This window comes from Scyliorhinus torazame, chromosome 5 (assembly GCF_047496885.1).
Source record: "Scyliorhinus torazame isolate Kashiwa2021f chromosome 5, sScyTor2.1, whole genome shotgun sequence".
Classification (NCBI taxonomy): Eukaryota; Metazoa; Chordata; class Chondrichthyes; order Carcharhiniformes; family Scyliorhinidae; genus Scyliorhinus; species Scyliorhinus torazame.
In genome coordinates this window covers 119,673,540-119,698,268 of record NC_092711.1, presented here as the reverse complement: position 1 = coordinate 119,698,268, position 24,729 = coordinate 119,673,540, and the positions used below count along the sequence as shown (strand labels likewise).

General features: G+C 47.2%; 1 long non-coding RNA gene across 2 annotated transcripts; it reads left to right on the top strand.

Moving 5' to 3' along the window:
* The first annotated feature begins 12,324 nt into the window (after window positions 1-12,324).
* On the top strand, window positions 12,325-22,863 carry LOC140419640 (uncharacterized). Of its 2 annotated transcripts, XR_011945939.1 has the most exons (3): window positions 12,325-12,377; window positions 13,682-13,794; window positions 14,562-22,863. It is a non-coding gene; the product is annotated as an uncharacterized lncRNA (long non-coding RNA). The 2 variants fall into 2 exon arrangements; XR_011945938.1 differs by lacking the exon at window positions 12,325-12,377 and having other exon boundaries at window positions 13,302-13,794.
* The last annotated feature ends 1,866 nt before the right edge of the window (window positions 22,864-24,729 follow it).

Below are 24,729 nucleotides of genomic sequence, written 5' to 3'. Positions count from 1 at the left end.
TAGGGGCTTTGCACAGTACCTTCATTGCAGTGTTAATGTAAGCTTACTTGTGACAATAAAGATTATTATTGCATTGGATGGATGTAGTTTTGGAGAAGGGGGAAACCCAGAGGCCAGGGTAGAGAATGGGTGAGGGGTTACTGGCAGACCAGAACTTCTGTGACAAGATAGGGGTGGTGATTGAGTATGTGTGGTTTAATTTCATAGGCAGGTCTCACGGTCGGTGGTCTGTGAGGCTCTGAAGGCAGTGGTGAGGGAGGAGGTAATCCCGTTTGAGGCCAAGGTGGAGAGGGAGGAACACCAATGACCGATAGAAGAGACTTTGGAGGTGGATGGGAGGTATGGGGGGGACCTGGACCCGGGTCTCCTGGCAGAGAGGAAGGAGTTGCAGACGAGGTTTGATCGATTGTCCACGGGGAAAGCGGTGCGTCAGTTGAGAAGCGCGAAGCAGGATTTCTATGAATACGGGGCGAAGGCAGGGTGTATGTTGGTAGGTTAGTAGGGAGGCTGTGGCGAGGGAGATAGTTTGGGCGTGGGACAAGTCGGGGGAGTTGGTGGTGGCTCGGGGACAGAATAATAAGGTGTTTGAGGAGTTCTTTGGGACCTGTGTAAGTCTGAGCCACCGCAGAAGGAGGGGGAGATGAGGGAGGTTTTGGGTGGACTAGAGTGTCTGAGGTTGGGGGAGATGGAGAAAGCAGGGCTGGAGGAGTTGGAAGAGGAGGTGAAGGTGATGATTGGGAGAATGCAGGCAGGGAAGGCGGTGGGGCCCAATGGGTTTCAGGTGTAATTTTATAAAAGATTTAAGGGTGGCTGGCGCCGTTGATGGTGGGAATGTTTGCGGACGCGATGGTTAAGGATGTCTTACTGCAATCAATGGGCAGGCCTCCATCTCGCTGTTGCTGAGAAGGAAAGGAGCCGGTGGAGTGTGGGTTCTACAGGCCCATATTTCTGCTGAATGTAGATGCCAAGACACTGGCAACGGTGTTGGCGTTAAGGTTGGAAGGGTGCCTCACAAAGGTGATTGGGGAGGTCAGACGGGGATCGCAAAGGGAAGACAGCTGTTCCCTAATGTAAGGAAGTTTTTAAACGTGGTGTTCTCTCTGGCAGAAGGGAGGGAGATGAGGTGCTAGATGCGGAGAAGGCTCAATCGAGTGGAGTGGAGTTATTTCATGATGGGATTGGGCTGAAGTTTGTGGCATGGGTGCAGCTGCTGTATAAGGAGCCAATGGCAAGCATGCACACCAATAGTATGAACTCTGGATATTTTGCGTTGCACCGGGGAATGAGGCAAGGATGCCCCATGTCCCTTCTTCTGTTTGTAATGGCTATAGAGCTCTTGTCCATTAAGCTGAGGGTTGTGGAGGGTGTCCTGTGCAGAAGATTTGTTGCAATATATTTCAGAGCCGAGCTCTTTGGTGGGGAGTATAATGAGGTTGCTCCAGAGATTTGGAACATTTTCAGGGTACAAATTGAATTTAGGGAATAGTGAGTATTTTGTGCTCTCACCTCTGGGGGTGGGAGACCTGCCATTTTGCCTGGCAGTGTCTCATTATTGGTATTTGGGGGTGCAGGTGGCCCGAGATTGGGCAGGCCGTCGGAAGGTTAACTTCACTAGTTTGGTGGGGAAGGTGAAGGCTGATTTGTTGAGGTGGGACAATCTCCCTGTCGTTGGCAGGCCAGGTGCAGGCAGTAAAGATGAATGTTTTTCCGCGATTCCTGTTTTTGTTTCAGTATCTGCCGGTCTTTTTGCCCAAAGCGTTTTTGACTGACGGGAGAAGACGGTGACGGGAGAAGACTGTGAGTCCAGTGGTGGTTGCCACGTTGCAGATCTGGAGGCAATTTAGACAGCATTTTTGGTTGGGAGTGATGCCAATCAGAGGGAATCATGGGTTTGAGCCGGGGAGGATGGATGCAAGGTTTCAAAGACGGGAAGAGAGTGAGATTAAGAAAATGAAGGATTTTTTGGGAGGGCGATTTGCGAGTTTGGAGGAATTGGGCGAGAGGTTTGGATATATGGCAGGTGGGGGACTTTGTGAGGGAGGTCTTCCCGACCTTCCTGATAGCGTCTGTTTCCTCGTTGCTGGAGGCGGTGCTGTCAGAGGAGGGTTGCCTTGGCAATTTACGGGAGGATCTTGGAGGAGAACTGGGTGCCCATGGAGGGGGTTAAGGCAAAGTGAGAAGAAGAGTTAGGGTGGTGGTGGAGGAGAGTCTGTGGTGCGAGGTGCTGTGGAGAGTAAATGCCTCGACTCTGTGTGCAAGGCCGGGGCTGATACAACTAAAGGTAGTGTACAGGGCGCACCTCACAACCCTGAGGTCTGTGATGAGCCGGCTGTTCGAAGGGGTGGAGCGTGCCTGTGAGCGATGTGGGAGGGCCCTACGAATCATGTTTGGGCAGCACGGTAGCATAGTGGTTAGTACAGTTGCTTCACAGCTCCAGGGTCCCAGGTTCAATTCCTGGCTGGGCCACTGTCTGTGTGGAGTCTGCACGTTCTCCACCTGTCTGCGTGGGTTTCCTCCGGGTGCTCCGGTTTCCTCCCACAATCCAAAGATGTACTGGTTAGGTGAATCAGCCATGCTAAATTGCCCTTAGTGTCCATAGATACGTGGGCTTGAGTAGGGAGCTCTTTATAAGGGCCGGTGCAGACTCGATGGGCCAAATGGCCTTCTTCTGCACTGTAAATTCTATGATCTATGATGTACGTATCTTTTGGGTTTGCTCGAAACTGGAAAGGTTTTGGAGGACTGTGTTCAGCACCATTTTGGTGGTTTTACATGCGGACATGGAGCCCGGTCCCCTGGACCCATATTTGGGGTTTGGGAACAGCTGGAGCTGCAGGTGGGTGCAGGGGCAGATGTTCTAACCTTCGCCTTGCTGGTTGCTCGCAGGCGGGTCTTGTTGGGGTGGAGGTCAGCTTCCCCACCCTGTGCCTCGGTGTGACGGGGGACCTGCTGAGGCTTCCGACCCTGGAAAAGGTGACGTTTGCTCTGAAAGGGCCGACTGATGGGTTCTACAATTGTTGGGGTTTGTTCATCATACATTTTTGGGAATCAGTTACCGTTGACTGTTGTGGGGTGGGGGTTTGTGGGGTTTTGTATTGTAAAACTGTTGAAAATTTGTTGAATAAAAGTATATATATTTTTTTAAATCACCACAGGAAATATAGAGAAATCTAGAATTCTGATCAGATTCTGGGAACATAAGGGCAGCACGGTGGCGCAGTGGGTTAGCCCTGTTGCCTCATGGCGCCGAGGTCCCAGGTTCGATCCCGGCCCCGGGTCACTGTCCGTGTGGAGTTTGCGCATTCTCCCTGTGTTTGCGTGGGTTTCGCCCCCACAATCCAAAGATGTGCAGGGTAGGTGGATTGAACACGCTAAAATTGCCCCTTAATTGGAAAAAAATTAATTGTGTACACTAAATTTTTAAAAAAAGATTCTGTGAACATATAAAACACTGAGATTGCTGAAGTTTGTGAGGCGAGGATATTAAGGGTAAGCGAATCAAGGGGAGCTGGATGGATTTAACAGAGTCAGACATCATCACACTGGAGCTTAATATCTGAGGTTGGGCTGATTCTGGTTTTGTTTTGAAGGTGGTGTCGGTTTCCTGTCCTGTCGATTATCTCCACACCCGTGGGTAATTTTCTGCAAGTGAGATACAGAGAGGAAAATGGGGAAGAGGGTTTGTGCAGTGACACATCCTTGTCTGATCCCAGTCTTCACCGAGATAGGGTCTGGGGTGTTTCCATTGATGAGGATCATGGCTTGCGTGTCATCATTGTGCAGGCGGAGGATGGAAGCCAATTTCTGAGGACAACCAAATTTGAGGTACATACTGAATAAAACATCACTTTTGGCAGTGTGAAGTGCTTTTATGAGGTAAAAAAGAAAGGCTAAGAACTGCGATTGGTGCTGTTCCTTGCATTTTTCTTAGGTTTGGCATGCAGTGTAGATCATGTCTTTGTTTCCTTGCGAAGGGAGAAAACCAAACTGACCTCCAAAGGAGCAGCTTGTTTTAGCGTCTGTTTTTCCAGAGGGTTGAAAACTCTCGACCATCTCACCAGAATGAGACATAGATTCAGGTGCTGATGGACATTCTGGTGCATCCTCAGCCACCGATAGTAATTATGTAAAATATCATGGACTCAAAAAGAGAAAAATGCCCTGTTTCGATCTATCAACAATAGATTCTTTTCTAAGCCATTAAAATGTGACCAAAGTGAAATTTAAACCATCCTTGTGCTAGAAAATCTCATCATGTAGGAAGAATGAGTCCTGCCTTGCTATGAGGGAAAGTCTTTCCAATAGTGTATGGCATCTTTGATCATAGTCACATCAGAGTCAGTGTCCTGACTAGTTTTTCAATGAGGTTTAGCTGGAGTCTGTCATACCGGTGGATCCCATTGAATCTCCTCCAGAGCAGTTTTCCTGGTGAGTCAATTTGCCTGGTTATTGCCATCACCCTCTTCACTAAATCCTGCTGATGTCCCTTCACCTTACAAATAGAAATATGCCCTGGACACTTACCAGCATAATCCGAAATCATTTATATATTGGAGTGGTGGGCGAGTGATTTCCTTTCTGCTGTGGAGAAGCTGTGTTTCTTTCTCCCAGAGAGGTAGGTTTTCACTGAGGAAGCTAGAACCAAAGCAGCTTTCGGAATACAGAATGAATCTGTCGGTAACTGTTTGAGGGGCTGTGACCACAACAATATCAGATTTCTGGGCTAATTATTATGGTTTGTATTTACTTTGGATACTACAACTGTTATGGTGAATCAAACACACAGCTCCAGTCTGATACTACCTTGTTCATAAAACCGAGACCTGATCACGTATACCCAGCCCAGTCTTACAGTGGTTTGGATTTAACAGGTCCATCGGACATGGCCTCTGACAAGTACATGGGAGTTTTTTATGCTGAAACATCCCAGTCAAGTGATAATTCTGAAGATTCAGGATATCAATGCCTTTTCTTTGTAATTCCACAATTCACCCAGTCTGAACACACAAATCCTCCCTTGGCCCTTTGTTACCGCAGGGCAAGAGTTATATCTGGGGAAAAGGCAATTATGATTCGATGAGGCAAGACTTAGGATGCGTCAGATGGAGAGGAAACCTGCAGGGGATGGGCACAATGGAAACGTGGAGCTTGTTTAAGGAACAGCTACTGTGTGTCCTTGATAAGTACGTACCTCAGGCAGGGAGGAAGTGGTCAAGCAAGGGAACCGTGGTTTACTAAGGCAGTCGAAACACTTGTCAAGAGGAAGAAGGAGGCTTATGTAAAGATGAGACATGAAGGTTCAGTAAGAGCGCTCGAGAGTTACAAGTTAGCTAGGAAGGACCTAAAGAGAGAGCTAAGAAGAGCCAGGAGGGGACATGAGAAGTCTTTGGCAGGTAGGATCAAGGATAACCCTAAAGCTTTCTATAGATATGTCAGGAATAAAAGAATGACTAGGGTAAGAGTAGGGCCAGTCAAGGACAGTAGTGGGAAGTTGTGCTTGGAGTCCGAGGAGATAGGAGAGGTGCTAAATGAATATTTTTCGTCAGTATTCACACAGGAAAAAGACAATGTTGTCGAGGAGAATACTGAGATTCAGGCTACTAAACTAGAAGGTCTTGAGGTTCATAAGGAGGAGGTGTTAACAATTCTGGAAAGGGTGAAAATAGATATGTCCCCTGGGCTGGATGGGATTTATCCTAGGATTCTCCGGGAAGCTAGGGGGGAGATTGCTGAGCCTTTGGCTTTGATCTTTAAGTCATCTTTGTCAAGAGGAATAGTGCCAGAAGACTGGAGGATAGCAAATGTTGTCCGCTTATTCAAGAAGGGGAGTAGAGACAACCCCGGTTACTATAGACCAGTGAGCCTTACTTCTGTTGTGGGCACAATCTTGGAAAGGTTTATAAGAGATAGGGTGTATAATCATCTGGAAAGAAATAATTTGATTAGACCTAGTCAACACGGTTCCGTGAAGGGTAGGTCGTGCCTCACAAACCTTATTGAGTTCTTGGAGAACGTGACCAAACAGGTGGATGAGGGTAAAGCAGTTGATGTGGTGTATATGGATTTCAGTAAAGCATTTGATAAGGTTCCCCACGGTAGGCTACTGCAGAAAATACGGAAGCATGGGATTCAGGGAGATTTAGCAGTTTGGATCAGAAATTGGCTAGCTGGAAGAAGACAAAGCGTGGTGGTTGATGGGAAGTGTTCACACTGGAGTCCAGTTACTAGTGGTGTACCACAAGGATCTGTTTTGGGGCCACTGCTGTTTGTCACTTTTATAAATGACCTGGAGGAGGGCGTAGAAGGATGGGTGAGTAAATTTGCAGATGACACTGAAGTCGGTGAAGTTGTGGACAGTGCAGAAGGATGTTACAAGTTACAGAGGGACATAGATAAGCTGCAGTGCTGGGCTGAGGTGGCAAATGGAGTTTAATGCAGAAAACTGTGAGGTGAGTACTTACTTTAAAAAGCCTTACCTGGTCCCGTGTCTGTTCTTTTCTGTTTTATTTGTTTTTATATAAGGCGGGAACCGGAAGTTCGACCAGCGGACCTCTGGGAAGTCCCCCCCCCCCCACCAACCAATAAATTCTGGTGGAGAGGAAACCCGAGACACTACACGTCTAGTGTCTCCCACCCGCCCTCCTCCTCTAACCTAATAATAAGACCCATTGGTGTAAGGTAAGTGCCATATTATATTATTATTATATTATTAGCATTGTGCAGGTCAAGGTTCGGAGGTGGAGGAGCAGTCTCTGTCAGCGAGAGAACCTGAGAACATCTAAGACACTCAGAAGGTAAGAAGGTAAGTAAGTGATTTTTACTTATTTTTACTTTTATACCTTTTTTTTCAAATTGTGTGTCGGGGGGAAACTGAAGTGACATCACAGAAAAGCTGTGGCCAGAGTGGCTGGTTGGGATTCTACCCTAAATTTAAAAAAAAATTGAGTATTTGGTAACTAATTAAACATAATAACTTAATTATAATTGAGAGGGATATCTAAGCCAGAGATCGGAGAGTACTATAGTTAGCTATCGCATTTCTATTAGAAATCTAGTGCTAGGAAACAGATAGTTGACAGTAACTTTGAATTTTTTTTAAAAATATTAAAAATAAAAGACAAACTTTAATTTTAATTTTAATTAATTGACGCAATGTCAGTTAGAGGGGTGCTGTGCTCTGACTGTGAGATGTGGCAGGTCCGGGAGGCTTCCAGCGTCCCGGATGGCTTCATCTGCAAAAAGTGCACCCAACTGGAGCTCCTCACAGACCGCATGGTTTGGTTGGAGCAGCAATTGGATGCACTTAGGAGCATGCAGGTGGCGGAAAGCGTCATAGATCGCAGTTATGTAAATGTGGTCACACCCAAGGTGCAGGCAGAGAAATGGGTGACCACCAGAAAGGGCAGACAGTCAGTGCAGGAATCCCCTGTGGTTGTCCCCCTCTCGAACAGATATACATACCCCTTTGGATACTGTCGGGGGGGATAGCCTATCAGGGGAAAACAGCAGCAGCCAGAGCAGTGGCACCACGGCTGGCTCTGATGTTCAGAAGGGAGGGCCAAAGCGCAAAAGAATAATAGTAATAGGGGACTCTATAGTCAGGGGCACAGATAGGCGCTTCTGTGGACGTGAAAGAGACTCCAGGATGGTATGTTGCCTCCCTGGTGCCAGGGTCCAGGATGTCTCCGAACGGGTAGAGGGCATCCTGAAGGGGGAGGGCAAACAGGCAGAGGTCGTTGTACATATTGGTACTAACGACATAGGCAGGAAGGGGCATGAGGTCCTGCAGCAGGAGTTCAGGGAGCTAGGCAGAAAGTTAAAAGACAGGACCTCGAGGGTTGTAATCTCGGGATTACTCCCTGTGCCACGTGCCAGTGAGGCTAGAAATAGGAAGATAGAGCAGATAAACACGTGGCTAAACAGCTGGTGTAGGAGGGAGGGTTTCCATTATCTGGACCACTGGGAGCTCTTCCGGGGCAGATGTGACCTGTATAAGAAGGACGGGTTGCATCTAAACCGGAGAGGCATAAATATCCTGGCCGCGAGGTTTGCTAGTGTCACACGGGAGGGTTTAAACTAGTATGGCAGGGGGGTGGGCACGGGAGCAATAGGTCAGAAGGTGAGAGCATTGAGGGAGAACTAGGGAATAGGGACAGTGTGGCTCTGAGGCAGAGCAGACGGGGAGAAGTTGCTGAACACAGCGGGTCTGGTGGCCTGAAGTGCATATGTTTTAATGCAAGGAGCATTACGGGTAAGACAGATGAACTTAGAGCTTGGATTAGTACTTGAAACTATGATGTTGTTGCCATTACAGAGACCTGGTTGAGGGAAGGGCAGGATTGGCAGCTAAACGTTCCAGGATTTAGATGTTTCAGGCGGGATAGAGGGGGATGTAAAAGGGGAGGTGGAGTTGCGCTACTTGTTCGGGAGAATATCACAGCTGTACTGCGAGAGGACACCTCAGAGGGCAGTGAGGCTATATGGGTAGAGATCAGGAATAAGAAGGGTGCAGTCACAATGTTGGGGGTATACTACAGGCCTCCCAACAGCCAGCGGGAGATAGAGGAGCAGATAGGTAGACAGATTTTGGAAAAGAGTAAAAACAACAGGGTTGTGGTGATGGGAGACTTCAACTTCCCCAATATTGACTGGGACTCACTTAGTGCCAGGGGCTTAGATGGGGCGGAGTTTGTAAGGAGCATCCAGGAGGGCTTCTTAAAACAATATGTAGACAGTCCAACTAGGGAAGGGGCGGTACTGGACCTGGTATTGGGGAATGAGCCCGGCCAGGTGGTAGATGTTTCAGTAGGGGAGCATTTCGGTAACAGTGACCACAATTCAGTAAGTTTTAAAGTACTGGTGGACAAGGATAAGAGTGGTCCGAGGATGAATGTGCTAAATTGGGGGAAGGCTAATTATAACAATATTAGGCGGGAACTGAAGAACATAGATTGGGGGCGGATGTTTGAGGGCAAATCAACATCTGACATGTGGGAGGCTTTCAAGTGGCAGTTGAAAGGAATACAGGACCGGCATGTTCCTGTGAGGAAGAAAGATAAATATGGCAATTTTCGGGAACCTTGGATGACGAGTGATATTGTAGGCCTCGTCAAAAAGAAAAAGGAGGCATTTGTCAGGGCTAAAAGGCTGGGAACAGACGAAGCCTGCGTGGAATATAAGGAAAGTAGGAAGGAACTTAAGCAAGGAGTCAGGAGGGCTAGAAGGGGTCACGAAAAGTCATTGGCAAATAGGGTTAAGGAAAATCCCAAGGCTTTTTACACGTACATAAAAAGCAAGAGGGTAGCCAGGGAAAGGGTTGGCCCACTGAAGGATAGGCAAGGGAATCTATGTGTGGAGCCAGAGGAAATGGGTGAGGTACTAAATGAATACTTTGCATCAGTATTCACCAAAGAGAAGGAATTGGTAGATGTTGAGTCTGGAGAAGGGGGTGTAGATAGTCTGGGTCACATTGTGATCCAAAAAGACGAGGTGTTGGGTGTCTTAAAAAATATTAAGGTAGATAAGTCCCCAGGGCCTGATGGGATCTACCCCAGAATACTGAAGGAGGCTGGAGAGGAAATTGCTGAGGCCTTGACAGAAATCTTTGGATCCTCGCTGTCTTCAGGGGATGTCCCGGAGGACTGGAGAATAGCCAATGTTGTTCCTCTGTTTAAGAAGGGTAGCAAGGATAATCCAGGGAACTACAGGCCAGTGAGCCTTACTTCAGTGGTAGGGAAATTACTGGAGAGAATTCTTCGAGACAGGATCTACTCCCATTTGGAAGCAAATGGACGTATTAGTGAGAGGCAGCACGGTTTTGTGAAGGGGAGGTCGTGTCTCACTAACTTGATAGAGTTTTTCGAGGAGGTCACTAAGATGATTGATGCAGGTAGGGCAGTAGATGTTGTCTATATGGACTTCAGTAAGGCCTTTGACAAGGTCCCTCAGGGTAGACTAGTACAAAAGGTGAAGTCACACGGGATCAGGGGTGAGCTGGCAAGGTGGATACAGAACTGGCTAGGCCATAGAAGGCAGAGAGTAGCAATGGAGGGATGCTTTTCTAATTGGAGGGCTGTGACCAGTGGTGTTCCACAGGGATCAGTGCTGGGACCTTTGCTCTTTGTAGTATATATAAATGATTTGGAGGAAAATGTAACTGGTCTGATTAGTAAGTTTGCAGACAACACAAAGGTTGGTGGAATTGCGGATAGCGATGAGGACTGTCGGAGGATACAGCAGGATTTAGATTGTCTGGAGACTTGGGCGGAGAGATGGCAGATGGAGTTTAATCCGGACAAATGTGAGGTAATGCATTTTGGAAGGTCTAATGCAGGTAGGGAATATACAGTGAATGGTAGAACCCTCAAGAGTATTGAAAGTCAAAGAGATCTAGGAGTACAGGTCCACAGGTCATTGAAAGGGGCAACACAGGTGGAGAAGGTAGTCAAGAAGGCATACGGCATGCTTGCCTTCATTGGACGGGGCATTGAGTATGAGAATTGGCAAGTCATGTTGCAGCTGTATAGAACCTTAGTTAGGCCACACTTGGAGTATAGTGTTCAATTCTGGTCGCCACACTACCAGAAGGATGTGGAGGCTTTAGAGAGGGTGCAGAAGAGATTTACCAGAATGTTGCCTGGTATGGAGGGCATTAGCTATGAGGAGCGATTGAATAAACTCGGTTTGTTCTCACTGGAATGAAGGAGGTTGAGGGGAGACCTGATAGAGGTATATAAAATTATGAGGGGCATAGACAGAGTGAATAGTCAGAGGCTTTTCCCCAGGGTAGAGGGGTCAATTGCTAGGGGGCATAGGTTTAAGGTGAGAGGGGCAAGGTTTAGAGTAGATGTACGAGGCAAGTTTTTTACGCAGAGGGTAGTGGGTGCCTGGAACTCGCTACCGGAGGAGGTAGTGGAAGCAGGGACGATAGGGACATTTAAGGGGCATCTTGACAAATATATGAATAGGATGGGAATAGAAGGATACGGACCCAGGAAGTGTAGAAGATTGTAGTTTAGTCGGGCAGCATGGTCGGCACGGGCTTGGAGGGCCGAAGGGCCTGTTCCTGTGCTGTACATTTCTTTGTTCTTTGTTCTTTGTGATTCATTTTGGAACGAAATACAGGAAGACAGAGTACTGGTCTAATGGTAAGATTCTTGGCAGTGTGGATGAGCAGAGAGATCTTGGTGTCCCTGTACATAGATCCCTGAAAGTTGCCACTCAGGTTGAGAGGGTTGTTAAGAAGGCGTACGGTGTGTTAGCTTTTATTGTTAGAGGGATTGAGTTTCGGAGCCATGAGGTCATGTTGCAGCTGTACAAAACTCTGGTGCGGCCGCATTTGGAGTATTGCGTGCAATTCTGGTCGCCGCATTATAGGAAGGATGTGGAAGCATTGGAAAGGGTGCAGAGGAGATTTACCAGAATGTTGCCTGGTATGGAGGGAAGATCTTATGAGGAAAGGCTGAGGGACTTGAGGCTGTTTTCATTAGCGAGAAGAAGGTTAAGAGGTGACTTAATTGAGGCATGCAAGATGATTAGAGGATTGGATAGGGTGGACAGTGAGAACCTTTTTCCTCAGATGGTGATATCTAGCACGAGGGGACATAGCTTTAAATTGAGGGGTGATAGATATAAGACAGATGTCAGAGGTAGGTTCTTTACTCAGAGAGTAGTAAGGGTGTGGAATGCCCTGCCTGCAACAGTAGTGGACTCGCCAACACTAGGGGTATTCAAATGGTCATTGGATAGACATATGGACGATAAGGGAATAGTGTAGATGGGCTTTAGAGTGGTTTCACAGGTCGGCGTAATATCGAGGGCCGAAGGGCCTGTACTGTGCTGTAATGTTCTATGTTCTAAAGTCACTGCAGTAGGTGGGGTCTGTAGACATATTCAATTAAACTCTATCAGGTTCTGACACTGCTAGCCGATACGATGAGCCAAATGGTTGCCCTCTGTGCATTATCATTCAAAAAACAATGAATATTCAGTATCATGGCCAGAGAGAGAAATTAGTAACGCTGCAATTGAACCCAGCCAGAGTTAGCACCGTCAGGGTAGAGAGAAGAAACAGTAGAAAAGCTTTAAAACCTCTACATGGACACACAGGAGAACTCTTGACAAATGTAACATAGATCATCAATTGATAATCATTTATGATTTTTGAAAATTAATTTAGGTCAAATGGCAAAATTGTTATTTTGTATTAGTTATTTGAGGTTTCAATGGTGCTGATATTACCCAACATCCATGGCGACTGTGAATGTGCCCTATTAACGCCACAGGAGCCCAGCGCGCATGCGCAGTGTTGAATCTGGAGCATGCGCACTGTCATCCTGCTCGAAGCTCTGCGAGTGCCGAAGGGGCTGTTTCCGCGGGTGAGCGGCGGTGGGACGGAGGGCGGAACGGAGCCGGGAACCGGGGGAAGGGGAGGGAGCGGAGGGTTCAGAAACACCCGGGCAAGGCCCTCGGCAGAAAGAGACCCTGCAGGCCCCGCGATTGCAACTGCGGGGCTTTTATCCAGATCAGGCCCAGTTTTATCGCTGCCATCTGCGTTCAGCTGGGAGCGAAGCGCATGCGCGGCTATCTTGGTGCCGTGACGGAAAGTAGGAGGAGCTTAAGGGTTCTGGTGACCAGGAGAGAAAATGTTTGACTCATTGATTGAATGGTCCGGGAGAACGGGCGCCCTCTTTTCAGGAGGGGGGGGGGGAATGCTGCAAAGCGCATGTGCGTCCATCCCAATAACAGAAGAATAAGATTATCATAATTATTGGCATTAAGAGGCCACTCGGACAATCGTGGCTCATTTGAACAGTGTCTTAACTCCATTTTCTTTCACAATGAATCTCCCTCACCTTTTACCCCCCCCTGCCGGTAAAAATGTGTATAACACAGCCTTGAATAAATTCAATGGGCACACTACTCACTCGGTAGAGAATTCCACCGGCTACTGGCCCTCTGAGACAAGCAATTTCTCCTCATCTCTGTTTTAGACACTCATTTTTAAACTTTTACATAGAATTTACAATACAGAAGGAGGCCATTCGGCCCATCGAGTCTGCACCGGCCCTTGGAAAGAGCACCCTACCCAATGTCAACACCTCCACCCTATCCCCATAACCCAGTAACCCCACCCAACACTAAGGGCAATATTGGACACTATGGGCAATTTATCATGGCCAAACCACCTAACCTGCACATCTTAGGACTGTGGGAGGAAACCGGAGCACCCGGAGGAAACCCACGCACACACGGGGAGGATGTGCAGACTCCGCACAGACTTCTTGCAGTTGCAGATTCCCTGTTGAGGAGAAACATCCTTTCAGCACCTGTCAAGCACCCTCAAATACTTTCAGCTGCTGTAAGATTACCTCTCATTTATCTAAAATACAGATCAGTATATGCGCACCCTGTCCAACGTTCTCTCATAAAACAAACCCCTTCATGCCAAGAATCAGCTGAGTGAACCTTGTCTGAACTGCTTCCAATGTAAGTATCCCATCTTAAGTAATCCTAGGCCAGGAAATGGGGAGAGAGTTTTATGAATTTATATCCTGGACTTTGGAAACTCCGTTTACAGGGAGATAGATGGGCAGGATTTACACACAGCCATCTGAGAGAAAGAAAAAATGTTAATCTCTGACCACAATTGACACATGACTCTTGTAATCTCATTTTACAGGGAGTTAGAAGATTTGAAGCCTGAATTTTCTCTGATTCCAGTGCTTCTGATATCTTTCCAGCTGCAGACTCCATAGGAGGTTTTACATTTGAAAACAGTGAAATTGTTCCAGAGTTGCGTATTATTGAGCATTCATCTATAATTTAGAGTTTTTAGTGTTGTGCTTTGTTATCTGTGCTCTGGTTTCAGGGCTCTGGGGCAGGTTTGTCTCCTTTACTGTGGATTTGAATTCATGTTCACCCATTGCTCTGTTTCAGCACTGCCCTCCCTCATCACCTCTCTGCCATTGTTTAACATCTGCCTCTAATAGGGTATTTATTTTAACCATGTTTGGCATTTTACTGTTATTTCTTCCAATGTGTCTGAATGAAGTTTTCACTGCTGCCCATCCCTTGGTTACGTGCTGCTGATTTACCATCTTTATCTTCCCATTGTCAGGAATTGTTTTTCCTGCACTCTTCTGTTCATCAGCTGATACTAACCATCAAATTCTGCTCCATATTTATTCCCTGTAATTGAAGATTTGAGATTATACCAGACAAGCCATGAACTTATTAAATGACGGAGCAGACTTGATGGGCTGAATGACCGTCTCCTGCTCCTATTTCTTGGGATATCACGATATCTCAGTCAAGATCAGGAAATGCTGAGTGTTGATCACCATGAATTAGCAGCTTCAGGCGAATAGGGAGGGTGTACATGGAGTAAGAATGGATGGACCAAGAGAGAGAGAGAGTGTGTGTTTGTACAGATACATGCGTGGAAATTTAGAGCTTTTGGGGAACGAGGGAGGAAAGCATGTTCCACAGCGACTAGAATTGTCTGTTCTGAATTTCTGAGCTGTACTGACAGTGATGACATTTGTAAACTCCTTTAACAGGAAATTCAAAGGGGAGGATTTGCAGTAAGAAATCTCAAACCAAACCAAACTTCACATCAAGATCTGACAGAGTCACTCGATTCGTTAGCACGGGGGAAACCATCGGCCATTTTACCATCAGTGTGACTGGAAAAGCACCAAGACACACCATGGGGAAACCGTGGAAATGTGAGGATTGTGGGAAGGAATTCATTTTCCCGTCTGAGCTGGAAACTCATCGACGCACTCACACCAGGGAGAGACTGTTCATTTGCTCTCAATGTGGGAAGGGATTTACTGCTTCATCCAACCTGCTGACACACCAGCGAGTTCGCACCGGGGAGACGCCATTCACCTGCTCAGTGTGTAGGGAAGGATTCATAGATTCATCCAGACGGCTGACACACCAGCGAGTTCACGCTGAGGAGAAGCCATTCACCTCAATGTGTGGGAAGGGATTTAGTAATTCATCCAACCTGCTCACACACCAGCGAGTTCACACCGCAGAGAGGCCATTCACCTGCTCAGTGTTTGAGAAGGGATTTACTGCTTCATCCAATCTGCTGACACACCAGCGAGTTCACACCGCAGAGAAGCAATTCACCTGCAAAGTGTGCAGGAAGAGATTTATTAATTCATCCAACTTGGTAACACACCAGCGAATTCACACTGGGGAGAAGCCGTTTACCTGCTCTGTGTGTCGGAAGAGATTTGTTAATTCGTCCAACTTGGTAACACACCAGCGACTTCACACGGGGGAGAGGCCATTCACCTGCTCTGTGTGTCGGAAGGGATTTGTTAATTCATCCAACCTGCAGACACACCAGCGACTTCACACTGGGGAGCGACCATTCACCTGCTCTGTGTGTGGGAAGGGATTTGTTAATTCATCCAACCTGCTGAGACACCAGCGAGTTCACACTAAGGAGAAGCCGTTTACCTGCTCCGTGTGTGGGAAAGGATTCAGCAGTACTTCCTACCTGCAGAAACACCAGCAAGTTCACAAGTAATGACAGGGGTTGGATTCTGCTGATTTCTGCTGCTCTTGATCACATTCAGGACTGAACCACGGTCATTCTGACAGTGGGTGAAGTGGGAGATCAGAAGGTTTCTCTGTGGGCTAGCCAGTCTTCCAATGTTCACTCCAGTGGGCTGATACTCTTTCAGCGAGAGCACTTTTCCACTGAAATGATGCACAGAAGCAGATGTAATACATTAATTTTATCCTGGACAGTACAAAGGAACATAAGAATGAGGAGAAGTACACAATTCGGCCCTACGAGCCTGCTCCGCTATTTAATCAGATCACGGCTGAACTCTTCCTGGTCTCAAATCCACCTCCTCACCTGTTCCCCATATCCTTTAATCCATTTTTAAAATCAGAAATATGTCTATCTTGAAACCATTTAATGACTCCAATTCCACCGCATATGGGTCAGCGAGTTCCACAAACTCACCCAGATCCCAATGTCTAACACATCTTGAATCTGCTTTCCATTTAGATAATTGTTCTTTCTATATTTTCAGCCTGAATGGATAACCTCACACTCATCTACATTAAACTCCATCTGCCAAATTTGGCCCAATATCCTAGACTATCTATATCCAACTGTAGAATCTCCAGGACCTGATAATCTTCATCCCAAACTACTTAAGGAAGTGGCTCTGGAAATAGGAGATCCAATGGTGGTCATTTTCCAAAATTCTTTGGACTCTGCAATTATTCCTACAGATTGGAGGATGGCGAATGTAACCCCGCTATTCAAAAAGGGAGGTAGAGAGAAAACGGGGAACTATAGACCAGTGAGCCTGACGTCAGTAGTAGGGAAGTTGCTGGAGTCCATTATCAAGGATTTCATAGCACAGCATTTGGAAAGCAGTGGTGTAATTGGACAAAGTCAGCATGGATTTACAAAAGGAAAATCATGTTTGACAAATCTACTGGAATTCTGTTGAAGATGTAACTATGAGAGTTGACAATGGAGAACCGGTGGATGTGGGTTATTCAGACTTTCAGAAGGATTTCAACAAGGTCTCTCAGAGCTGATTACTATGTAAAGTTAAGGTGCAAGGGGGCGGCATGGTGGCAGAGGGTTAGCACTGCTGCCTCATGCCGCCAAAGACCCAGGTTTGATCGCAGGGGAAGCAGATTGTTAGATGAGTGGATGCAAATTGAGAGAAGTGGATATTCAGCGAGACCTTGGTGTCCTCGTGCATCAGTCACTGAAAGTAAGTGCAGGTACAGCAGGCAGTAAAGAAGGCAAATGGTACGTTGGCCTTCATAGCGAGAGGATTTGAGTATAGGAATAGAGATGTTTTACTGCAATTGTACAGGGCATTGGTGGGCACACCTGGAGTATTGTGTGCAGATTTGGTGTCCTCATCTGCGGAAGGATGTTCTTGCTGTGGAGGGAGTGCAGTGAAGATTTACTAGGCTGATTCCTGGGATGGCAGGACTATGTCAGTTAGGATTATATTCATTTGAGATTAGAAGAGTGAGAGGAGATTTCATAGAAACTTAGAAAATTCTAACAGGATTAGGCAGAGTGATTCAAAGAGAATTTTTCCGATGGGGGAGTCCAGAATTAGGGGTCATAGTTTGAGGATAAGGGGTAAACCTTTTAGGACTGCGGTGAGGAGAAATTTATTTTCAGAGGCAGCACCGTAGCATTGTGGATAGCACAATTGCTTCACAGCTCCAGGGTCCCAGGTTCGATTCCGGCTTGGGTCACTGTCTGTGTGGAGTCTGCACATCCTCCCCGTGTATGCGTGGGTTTCCTCCGGGTGCTCCGGTTTCCTCCCGCAGTCCAAAGATGTGCAGGTTAGGTGGATTGGCCATGATAAATTGCCCTAAGTATCCAAAATTTCCCTTAGTGTTGGGTGGGGTTACTGGGTTATGGGGATAGGGTGGAGGTGTTGACCTTGGGTAGGGTGCTCTTTCCAAGAGCCGGTGCAGACTCGATGGGCCGAATGGCCTCCTTCTGCACTGTAAATTCTATGTTTATCTCTTCTTCTCCCAGAGAAGGGTGAATCTGTGTAACTCACTACCACAGAAAATATGGCCAAAATTGTGTGATTTCAAGACGGAATTAGATGTAGTTCTTGGGGCTAAAGTGGTCAAAGATATGGGGAAAGGCACAATCAGGGTATTGAATTTGATGTTCACCAATCGTCATAATGAATGACAGTGCAGGCTCAAATGGCCGAATGGCCTACTCCTATTTTCTATGTATGTGAGGTCATGCACTTCAGTAGGAGGAATCAAAAGGCAGATTATTGTCTAAATGGAGAGACTGCAAGTGAGTGACGGACAGCGGGATCGAGGTGTTCTAGTGGATGAATCACAAAAAGCTAGCAGGCAATCCAGAAAGTGGTTAAGACAGCCGGCGGACCTCCGGTGGAGTTTGTGATAGAGGGAGATGCACGTGGAGGCTCGCCGCTCGGAAATCGACGTGTAAAGCCCAACGATCTTTCGTAAAAATAAAAAAAACCTGACTACTCGACAGACAAATACACAAACTTCAAGATAATGCCGAGAAAGGAGAAGAATAGAAAAGAAACAGGCCACACTTACTCCTGGGATTCCGAGGCTTCACAGGACTCGGCGGGCTACAAGCTGGCGGGGGCGAGTCCTCCTTCTCCAACGCTGAAGACGCTGCCGACGGCTGATGACACCAGCCGTGTTGTAGCGGCTGAATTAGGAAAACCCCGTTAGGGTTTGGCAGAGGAGCTGAAGAAGTCAGTGGACGAATGTCTTGCTCATATGTCCGTGAAAATCATAAATATGAGCAAAATTCTAGAAGCACCTGGGTCCCAGTTTAAAAATATTGTGTTGTATTTGTAAAACCTCAGATACTTCCGACCAGTGTATTAGTCAAAGGTTTCACCCAGATCTTTATTATCGAGGCAAACAAAGGACAACACAACATAAAATCAAACCAACTTTATTAAACAACAATATTAACCCTTGCATTAACCAATAACATTTACCAAAGATTCCCAAGATTGGTTATACTACCAGTAAAGATGACTCCGGTTGAGCCGTGGGTTTGATTCTCTTGCTCTTTCAGGTCGGTCGTTGTGAAAGTGGGTCTCGCACGCTGCTTCCTTCCGCCTCTGGTCAGACGTCTCGATTGTCTCTGCGTGGAGTCTTCGCCGCTGGTGTGTTTTGGGACATCTACCTTTATCCTCCTCCCTCCCCACCTTTCCAGAAACATCTCTGGCTTCCGGCCAATGAGATCTCGAGAGGGTCCCCAACACCCAATGGGCTTCTTGATGTCTGCGTGACAGGACACCGGGGCCCGCCCCCAGGTGTCCATCTCCAGTGGTGATGCTGCACAGAACCTGTTCCATAAGCTAATGGCAGGGACTTTGGGTGTCCGAGAGTCTGGCTCGGTCTGGGCTACCCAAAACAAATCGGTGTGCATCAAAGGATTGATGATATCCTGATGTTTATTGACAGGGCATCTCCAGACATGATCTGGCAGTTTGTGGGTCGTGTATTTGACTTTGGCCAAGTCCGAATTCCCATCAGCCTGCCAGAAGTTTGGACTGTAGGTTAATTCCAGTGTTCAATTCTTTAATTTAAGGTATCCAATTTCATCGGGATCAAAACTAGGCCCTGTCAGGTTACCACAATGAACATTCCTGATACAATCACAGCGATCGGATTTCTTCATTTGAAACCAGTCTATCCTCAGTGGTGGAAATTAATAACAGTCTAAGGGCAAAGTTGAATGACTTAGAAAATCATTCGTGGAGGCAAAATACCCTGATCATGAGTCTGACTGAGGCGGTGGACCCCTTCGCGGAATACTTCACCAACATGATTTTGAAAATGATGGGTGAAAATGTGCTCTCCCTCCCCCTCGGAGCTAGATCATGCGCCTCGTTCATTGCGATCGACACCTCATGCTGGGGACCCCCGCTTGCGATTATTGTTCAGTTCTATAATTTTAAGAAGGAGGAACAGGTCCTTTGCTGGGCCAGAGAGCACCAGGAAGGCCTCTCCGTTCGGTTACAGCAGGACCTGAGCGCAGACCTGGTGAAGAAAAGGGCAGCCTTTAATGGAGTGACATCTGTTTTATATAAACGTTTCTTTGATTTGGCTTGATCTATCCAGCCACCTCTGTGTGTCGGGGAAAAGGAACAATTCTTCAACTCTCCTGAAGAGGCAAACTAATTCATTCAGAATCTCAATTTGAACTCTGTTTGATTCTCCTTATTGGTGTTATTCTGCGTTATGACGTTCAGGAGTTCTTACTGTGTCTGCATATATTAGAGTTACTCTGTGTTTTGAGGTTCAGGAGTTTTACATTGTATAAAATTTAGGGTATGAAGTTATTGTTGGGTTTTACACGTGTTGTACTTTTTCTTCACACTCTGGTTGCATTGTGAATTATATCCGTCTAAGAGTTTTTCTTTGAGTCTATGGTTGAGTGGAGAGCCTCCCAGCTCAGGATGAGATGAGCTGACGGGAGGTACAAAAGTGGTTCACAAAAGTGGTACAAAAGGAGTTCACAAACACGTTGTGAATAGGAGCTCAGAATATTGTTGTGGTTGGATTATGTTATGTAGAGATTTAGAGATAAGGGATTGTTGGGTAATATTACTAATGGGTGTTGTTGGGTAGGGAGGGATGGGGAGGGTGTTAGTTGTTTGACGGTGTCACTACTCTGTGTCTGTCTGGTCATTGGACTGGGCTTGGGCTGGATGGATCTCCTCACCTTTGGCATGTCAAGATCCCTTGCTTGATATTCTTCAGACGTTATGGCTGACCTGGGTGTTGGAATTAATGGGAGATCTCCACTTGGCCTTGTGACCTGGAATGTTTGGGGTCTAAATGGTCCAGTGAAGCAGACTGGGGTTTTTGCTCATCTTAACGGTCTAAACTCGGGTGTCGTATTTCTACAGGAAACCCACCTGTGTGTGAAGGACCAGATCAGGCTTCGCAGATATTGGGTGCAACAAGTCTTTCATTCAGGCTTTAATGATCGGGTTAGAAGCACAGCAATACTAATCCATAAATAGGACAATTTACCCCCTCTCGGATTATGGACGATCCCAATGGTCGCTGTATTATTGTCTGTGGTTCATTTGAAAATACTCCGGTGATTTTAGTAAACATTTCTGCTCCCAGCTGGGATGATCCGAATTTTGGAAACTCTTTGGTGAACCTCCTCCCTGACTTATATTCACATTGGATGATTCTAGGAGGTGATCTGAACTGTGCCTTGGGCCCGAAATTGGACCGTTCCATGTCTAAATCTCTGACCCCATCTGGGATGTCCAGGGCACGGCCCTCATTTATGGGATGGATTGGTGGAGGAGGGGGGTGGGGGTGGGTCCGTGGCCTTTTCTGCATCCAAACAGGAAAGAATTTTCCTTTTTTTCTCATGGTGACCGTGCCTATTCCCGAATTGTTGTTTTTATTGTTAAGTCCCTCCTCCCTTCAGCGGTGACAGCCGAATACTCGGCGATTGCCATCTCTGATCATGCCCCTCATTGTGTTGATTTTTGATTAGATTTTGGTCCTTCAAACACCCACCTTGGAGACGAGACGCCACTTTGATGTCTGATGATAAATTTTGTGAGCATTTGGCTGCTGCCATAACAGACTTTATTAAGCTCAACAAAACAGAGTCAATATCTCCTTCGACACTCTGGGAAACCCTAAAGGCCGTCATAAGGGGGGAGATTATCTCATATCAGGCTCACATCATGAAAACGGAGAGAATGGAACGACAAAGGCGGGTGGATTCCATTTTGGAAGTTGACCGTCAATACTCACTTGCCCCAATGCTGGATCGACTGAGTCACAGAACAAATTTACAGCTCCAATTTGAATTGATATCTAAAGATAAGGCCGTACATCAGTTGTGGCGTTCCAGGGCACCGTGTGTGAACATGGGGAGGAGGCGGGTTGACTTCCTGCACATCAACTCGAGGCAGACTGCCTCTCGAGAAACCCCCTTTTGTTCGGAACAAGAACTTGGTTTCAGCTCCTCTTCAGGTTAATGCGGCTTTCAGCTCGTATTACCCTGAGCTGTATGAGTGAGAGCATCTCCAAACACTTCAGATGTGAAGAGTTTTCTGGATGGTCGACACATCCCGACCATAGAGGAAGGCAGGGGTCGGGGATTGGACTCCCCATTATTCCCAGGAGAAACACTGAAATGTATTGGCGGCTGCAATCTGGCAGAAGGGACCCAGCAGAATGTGGGTCAAACCGACCCATTTCACTTCTTAACACAGATGTTTAACTGCTGGCTCAGGTCCTGGCTTCCCGAATGAAGCCCTGTCTCCCAGTTATAGTGGCTGAGGATCGGACAGGCTTTATTAAAGGCCAACAGTTGTCTGCCAATGTCCGACACCTTTTAAACATTGTCTTCTTCCCCATCACTACTCTGGGACCTGAAGTCATTGTATCTTTGGATGCAGAGAAAGTATTGGATAGGGTGGAATGGAACTACCTCGGGAGATTTTGGGGAGATTTGGTTTTGGCCCTAAATTTACCTCTTGTATTCCTCTGATGTACAATGTCCCTGAAGCCAACATCTGTACGAATACAGTATCTTCAGAATACGTTCCATGAGGCAGGGACACTAGACAGGGCTGTCCCCTTTCCCCGCTGCTCTTTGCATTTGCTATTGAGCCTCTGTCGATAGTGTTGAGGTCATCCGATGAGTGGAAGGGTATCTGCTGGGATGGAGTGGAGCACCAGGTATCTACTTCTACGCCGATGATCTACTTCTGTATATTTCAGCTCCGGACTCCTCAGTAGACAGTGAGGATACTCACAACATTCGGCACCTTGCTATCTACTGGGTTTCCTTTTTTATACAATATATAAGATTTTACGGTGGCCCGAGAACCTTGCCCACTGGCAGCAATATTTGGAGTCTCGGACTTACCGGCATTCCATTCGGGGGTTGGGGCGGACGTTCCCACCTTTGCTTCTTTGATAGTCAGGAGGCGAATATTGCTCAGTTAGAGATTTCCCACTCCATCTAAAGTATCCACGAGATTGGGGGAAATGATATCATTCCTATATCTGGAGAAGACCAATTATACCATTAGGGGCACAGTGGGGAGGTTCTACCAGAGGTGGCTGCCATTCATCTCAATCTTTAAAGAACTGGACACGGTCGAGGGTTAAGGGGGTTAGGGTAAAATGGGGATAGTTTGGTTGTTGCTATAAAGACCGATGTATATGTAGAAGACTTTTCTGAATCTTTACCTATATATTCTGTATACTTGTCTGTTGATATTGTTGTTATTGTTCATCTTTGGAAATTCAATAAATATATTTTTCAAAAACGAAGTACTTTGTATCTGTGCTCACCAGGGAGAAGGACATGAGGTCAGTGATAGGTGTGTGAACTCTCTTGAGAATGTCAATATATCAAAGGAGGAAGTGTTGAGTATCCTCAATTGCATTAAGGTAGACAAGTCCCCAGGGCCGGATGTGATCTATCCCAGGTTACTGCAGGAGGCAAGGGGAGAAATAGCTGGGGCCTTAACATATATCTTCACATTCTCTTTGGTCACAGGCGAGGTTCCAGAGGACTAGAGAATAGCCAATGTTGCTCCCTTGTTCAAGAAAGGAAGCAAGGAAAATCCAGCAAATGATAGGCTGCAGAGCCTGACATCAGTGATGGAGAAGCTTTTTGGAAAAGATACTGGGGAACAGGATATATGCACATTTGGACGAAAATGGATTATTTAGTGACAGGCAGCATTGTTTTAGAACATAGAACATACAGTGCAGAAGGAGGCCATTCGGCCCATCAAGTCTGCACCGACCCACTTAAGCCCTCACTTCCACCCTATCCCGGTAACCCAATCACCCCTCCTAACCTTTTTGAACACTAAGGGCAATTTAGCATGGAGAAACCACCTAACCCGCACATCTTTGGACTGTGGGAGGAAACCGGAGCACCCGGAGGAAACCCACGCAGACACTGGGAGAATGTGCAAACTCTGCACCAACAGTGACCCAGCTGGGAATCGAACCTGGGACCCTGGAGCTGTGAAGCAATTGTACTAACCACAATGCCACCGTGCTGCGAGTGAAGCATGTGCTGTGCGGGTCACTGTTCATTCATCATCACTGGGTGAATGACCTGTAACTCCAGCATTGTGGCAGCACCTTCACCACACAGACTGCAGCGGTTCAAGAAGGTCAAACATCATCTTCTCCACAGGTAATAGGGGATGGGGAATATTTGCTGCTGGTCTTGTTGGTGAAAGGACAGGGGAGTGGGAGGAGCTGATTGGCTCTGGCAGAGAGAGCCAGCACAGACAGGATGGGCTGAATGGCCTCAGTCTGTATTGTAACCATTCAATGATTCACTGATAAAGAAGCGACGCTGGAGACCAGGGAACAACCTCTGGAACCAATGGCCAACCTGATACAAAGCAGCTCTTCATTGACCTGGGAGCTGCGGCCCTGGTCGGTGTAAACGGGGGGAGGGGGAATCTGCTCAGTTTATTCCCGGGGTTTCCGGAGCCTCTCTGTCCGCCCGCCAGACCCTCCTCCCTGCTATCCCCCCCTTTACCCATTGTGGACCCGTCTGCCCATCACCCGCACTGCGCATGCTTCACTCACAGTCCAACCCCGCCCCTCATTCACTTCCATTGGTTGGGAGACCCGCCGATCCTGTCCTGTCCTCCAGTTATGCCCCCTCTATTTTTATTGGTCTGGAGCGGCCGCCAATCACTCCCTGAGCATTGTGACGGTTCGGGCTGTGCCCAGCGCATGCGCAGTTCAGGTTGTCGCTGACGGTGCGAGGAGCGGGGAAGAAACAATCGAGCAACTTTCAGGATTGGATCCGGTGGGTGGCTGGGGAACAATAGAAGCTGCGGAGTGAGCCGGGAGGCTTCATAAATACCCCGTGGAGGCTTCAACTCCCGAGTAAAATGTTAACGGTCCCGTCTTAAACAGCACCGAACAGAGTGAGAGCTGAGCGGTGACAGGCCCGGGTTACCGACCACCATCTTTACAGAGGACAAGGTGCCGCTGGGCGCATGCACTGCGAGACTGGACTGGTTGCCAACTCTCCCGGATTGACTGACTGGAGTCTCCAGAAATTTGATTTTATTCATTTGCGGGAATTACTGACCGGTCCATCATTTATTGTCCTTCCCTAATTTCCCTCAAACTGAGCAGCTTGCTCGGCCATCTCGG